We start from the raw sequence: 5733 nt of genomic DNA, 5'->3' as shown, positions 1-5733 counted from the left end.
ATGTCATTTTCTTTTCTATGTCAACCAGGTCAACATGGCTGAGTTCCCTTGAGACTAATTTTGGTTGCTTTAAGTTCTCTTATGTTTATTTGCCCCAAGATGACTTCCGAGTTTTTAATTTGTGATTAATTGTAGGTCACTTTTTTTATTATTATTATTATTACTAGTAAACCACATGTTGCACAGGGCAACATATGTCTAACACCCTTCTTCAGGGACTTTGGCCGGGTCTTCCCACAATGAGGTCAACACAGTGACGGTGCGGTGCTCAGGTCCTACGGCTCTAAAAGAAATCCATTTCATCACCCCTCTGTCGTCGCGCTTGGCAGGTGTTGTGAGGTGTAGATATGCTGTTTGTAAATGCAAATTGTGATGCTGTGTATTTTTGTTCTTGAACTCTTGTGATTGATTCAGATGCATGCCTTGCAAAGCTACCAGACAGTGCTCCGATATTCCTTAAAGAGAAAAGAGGTTTTCTCCTAGCAACTCTTCCAAGCCAACGTTATTCATTCATTTTCCAAGTGTACGGTAATGAACTTTGACATTTAACTGCAGCCTGTAGAGACTAAGATGGAGCTCGGTTCTTTGCACAGTCTGACCTTTTTGATAGGATAGTTACTCCTGGGACGGATGGTAACTACTTGGAGTAATGGATTTTAAACCCTTACCAGATTAAAGAGCAGTGGTAAGTGCTTAGCTAAGATCATGGCTGATTTCACCAACATGCTCAAGATCGGCAAACTGATTTAGTTTTTTGTAGAGGTGGTCACATTTTTTGATAATCAGTCGGGTGTGTTTCATCAGCGACTACTGATTCTTCTCCTCTTAAAAGCAACAAAGGTTTACGAGATTTTTTTTATGAACAGCTTTTCCATTTTGGCATCGCCAAAGTTTACAACTGCTTGAGGAACAGATTATATTTTCATATCAGGTCCTGTTGTATAAAACTGGAATCAGAAAAGGGTGTAGTTTTGTTAGTGTAACTTGAGCGCTTGCTATTCTTCACATTATTGTGCTGCTTTACATAAAATACGGGGCAAAAAAACAAAGTTTTGCAGATTTCTTTTCACCATTATAAAAACTTTTGTGAATTTTTGTTTACGTTGTCATTTCATTAAAAAAAAAAAAAAAAGGCTATTTTGGTGAGGCTCATACTTCTGCCTCCTCCCCAGAGACTAAGAAGCTCTGTTCCCCCTCAGCAACATTAAACACATTAACCGTCATAGTTCCTCTTACATTTGCATGATGATTTTCCCCTCCTGGTGCCGAGTTGAAAGTAATCCCAGCAAATCCCTCCTCACAACAAACTCATTTATTGCAGCTCTGCCTAACAAGATGTTTGGTTGCCCAAGGTGCAACTTTAAGGCATGTAAATATTATCACAAGGACATGTGCTCTCTGGGTTCCAGAAACAGGGGAGGCATATTAATTCAGATTGTGTTAATTATAGATGTTCTCAAGAAAACTTTCTTTCAAGCATGAGCTCAAAACAATCTCATCTTCCTCATTCGTAGGAACTCAAAGGAGAACAATTTGTTTTTAAAGATGTATATATATATTTTTTTTTTTTGTTATATGTGTTATATTCCCTGGAAGAACAGATTGATGTTTGAATTTATTTTTGTTTCTAATACATGTCTAATTTTATTCAGGGAAATTCGCCAGTTCTTTGGAGAATGCGCACATGTAGGTGAGGGAACGTGAAAAGAGCAAAACACCTTTCTTTTCCAGAGTACAGCGTCGTGAAAAACATTTATCCCTTTACAGATTCCCTTTTTTTTTGCATTAAGGGAGAAGGGAGATGGTGAACAATTAGAGAATAAACATTAAATCTAACATGTTCAATCTTCCTTCCAAAATGTAAAGCAATTACTTGCGAGATCACATGAAAACGTTGCTGTTACAACAGGTCAAAGCTGATTAATTTTTGTGTTTTGTTGCAATTCAGCAAAATAAGTGTAGGCCCTGCGTGTACTCTGCAAATTGTAAATATCTCCTGTTTTTCAGATTCCCAGGCACACATTTCGAAATCAGAACCGCATAGACTGGTTGTGAATTAAAACATCCAAAAACCTTTTTAGGTGTTGAAAGAAAAATGCCGTACACTTCGCCTTTCAGTGGTTGAAACTGTTTCTCCACCATTCTACAAAAAAAAACAAAAAAAAAAAAACGTGTGAAGAGGTTTTGGTTGGGCTGATTTGTTCCCATGATATGTGTTGAACAAGTCTATGCTGTGCAGCAGCAGACTCCTAATAACCTCAACTTTCTTCTGACCTTTCTTCAAATGCCACGGTAAGGTTGGCATTTGTAGTTTGAAAGAAAGTCTCAGTAACTCTTTAAGGCATTACAATGAAATGTTATTCACACCTTTAAGTTGACCTCAACATGTCGCTTTTAAACCTGCTTCAATTTTCAATCAGCGTCATGATCACTGAATGTTTTTATTTCACTCAAGATAGCATCTGGGATCACCTCTCAAAGCTAAGTCATCTTTAGTAAATGTACATTTAATACACTTTAATCATTTACTTTATAGAAGAAATTAGAAAAAAAAAAACTTGGTTTTTTTTTTTTGTTTTACAGATGGACAGATGAAAAACAAGAATATTTTGCTAAGAAAAAGAAAACTGCAAAGTTTTACAATGCTACGCTTGGCGAATTGGTAAAGATTGTTGAGTTTTCTAGGGAACTTTGAGATGAAGAGGGAAGAGACAAAATACGGATAAGGAGTAAAGGGATGAAGGTAAAAGGAATAAAGGGGATAAGAATGAGGAAAAATATCTCAGGGATGAAGGAGGCAGAGCCGAGCAATAAATGGGCTAGGTCTGTGGGATGATTGATGAAGATAGGAGGGATGAATGAAGTGGGGATTATATCTTTCATTTTATGAACTTCATTTTATGAAGGGTATAAATGACAAACATCAAAATGAGTGATGAAGGAGGTAGAAAAAAAAGGAATGAAGGAGGCAGGGATGAAAGGCAGTAGGAAGGAATGTGGGAGAGCGACTCATCTTGCAAAAAATATACCCATTAAGATAAGATAAGACATGTCATTCTGTCACAGTAACAATTTAGAACTTATATAGAGTCATTACAAAGCCCGTGGAAAAGTGTAATTGTAAATAATTTAAAAGGGATTTCACCAGATGCAGACTTTTAGTGTTCTCCCATTTACTGGAGCAACATGAGATTGTTCCAAATCCAACAAGATTGGCTTTCAGTCTTGTTAGGATTGAAACCCAGTGTTTATAGCCATAAACGTATGGTAATGTCATGGTGTTTACAATGTAAAACTGAATCAGAGGAATTTAGTAACATTCGCATATTTAATAAATAAAACACGAGTGATGTGTCCAGAGGGACCTTTGTTTATAAAATATTGTGAATGATCCACTGAGATTGTGTTTGTTTTTATTAGAGCTTCAGAACATAACTTGAAGTTTATAACATCACTTTAAATGTAGGAGTTTCTGAGGAGTTTTCCCCTCAGAAAATATGAGCTGTTGCCACTTCTAAACTAACATGTCTAAATTTAATGCTGAAAACTTTCTAAAAATTTGAAACACTTAGTGATACAACATTTCTTCTAAATGTTCCAGGTAAACAAGAAAGTACTTGCTCCATACCCCGACATTTTTTGTGGTCAATTTATGTTCTGGTCATTTTTTTTAAGTCCATTAAATCTAGTTTGAAATGCAACAATGGTCCAGAAAACTACCAAGGTTTCAGTCTAATATTACTGTTAATATTACTTTGAGCTTATTTATGATAGAATGAGGTGTTATTATAATTATGATTATTATAGTGATAATTTTTGTCATTGTCATGATTATAATCATTAATCTATTTTATTGGTAACTTGGTAATTAATTTAATGGACGCTAGATGTCAGTGTTCCATTTCTGTCTTCAGTTGCAGATTAATGCTGAGGGCTGTTGCCTTTCCAGTTCTTGTCTAACAGCATTTTCTCTATCAGATTAGATGCAATTCTGATAAAGTAGAAACATGTAAGCCTGCATAGAAAACCAATGCAGCAATCAGGCTTTGTTCACTCCACCATTAAAGTCAGAAAGACCTTTATACGTGTGTTGTTGTTTTTTTTTTATTCTGGTTTTTGCAAGAACTGCAGCCCTTAATAGATTTTCACTTTCTATTTTTATAGGAACTGGTCCTGTGTCATCAAGTGACCCAACAGCTGAGTTGAATTCAGCACATTTACTCCTACAACTCCAGAGTTCAGGGCTGATGTCTTTCTGATGTGCTGTGTTCTCGGTGTACGTGTAAATTGATGGATTCTGTTGTGTGCTTGACGGCGTCTTTAAAAGCCCTTGCTTTGAAAAGAGGCCTTGTGTTCCCTATGAGTGAGTGTGTTCTGGTATTTAGCTGTCAATCTGAGAGAGCAGAGTTACTCCTTACATCACTGGTCCTGGTTCCCACTGGACCCACCAGAGACCTGTCAAGTAAGCTTGCCAGTTCAAATCAATTAAGCACCAACAGGCATCACTGGTACTTTCCGGTTCCTCTGTGGTGAAGAAAAAAGTGGAAGTGAAGTGAAACCTTGAATACAGAACCTGGAGACTGCTGCCCAGGGGGAACAGCATGAAAGAGTGTTGTGTCAGAGTTTAAGAGGCAAACCTTTTAGTTTACTTGAGAATGAGATTGTTGCATTAAACACACATGTTTATAGGGTGTTGCAACGAGTTCACATGATGTTTCACAAAGAGGTCCTTACAAAGAAACCTCTGTGAACCACTAAGACTGGAGTTCTTTGATTGCATGACTTAATCTGCACCTGAAAGGCAGACATTTAAAAGAGTCAAAGGGGGGACGGGGCAGGAGTGGCTTAGATGTTGGAAAGAAAATCTGTTTGCTACCTTTATAGGTTGTGCAGACACACAAAGACAAGCTGGATAAATACAAAACTTAGCTTTTGAACGATGGTTTCATTGAATAAAGAAAAGAGTTAGCCAAGCGAACCAGATCCTATCTGAAAAACTAATTACCTCCGATCCTAATAACTGGGTGCACCATTCAGGCGGGAACTGCTGTGGTCAAGATTTTGAGATTATTGCCATTAACTCTTACAAGTAATTTTGGCCCACTCAGTTCACTGCAGAATTGTTTAATTTAAGCCCCATTTAATGGGTTTTGAAAATAAACAGCTTCAGGTAGGTAACTATAGTACATAGTTTTGTAAAGTTTTCACTCTGGGCACAAGATGTTGTTTTTAGACTGTTTCACGAAGTTCGGTTTAAGTGATATTATTATTATTATTATTTTTTTTACAGTCTTGTTGATGTGGTTAACCAAAACCGGATTTTGTATTTTTATTCAGTTAATCTCTTTCTCAAATTTTAGTTTGATGACTTGAAACATTTATGTGCGTCAGATATTGGAAAACAGAACAAATATGTAAGTGGCTAAATAGTTTTTTCTCATCGCTGTAAATAGAAAATGAGGACATAGAGCGAGAGCGAAAGAATCCCTGGTTTCAAGGGTTAAAGGGCGCTGAAAGCAAATTTTCCACCTCAGTGGGACAACAGAGCGCAGCAGTTACCAGAACAGAGCTTTCTGTTGTCCTCCAGCCCTTTCTGCCATCATGGCACTTTAGCAGCTGAGGACCAGCAGCTTCAAACAAAACAGAAAACACTGCAGTTATAAATATCAGCTGACATTTTTGACGCAGAACCTCTCGTTTCCAGGAAAGAACAAAGCCCAAACAACATTATGC

The sequence above is a fragment of the Poecilia formosa genome, unplaced genomic scaffold (assembly GCF_000485575.1).
Source record: "Poecilia formosa unplaced genomic scaffold, Poecilia_formosa-5.1.2 Scaffold287, whole genome shotgun sequence".
Classification (NCBI taxonomy): Eukaryota; Metazoa; Chordata; class Actinopteri; order Cyprinodontiformes; family Poeciliidae; genus Poecilia; species Poecilia formosa.
This window is presented reverse-complemented; position numbering follows the sequence as displayed.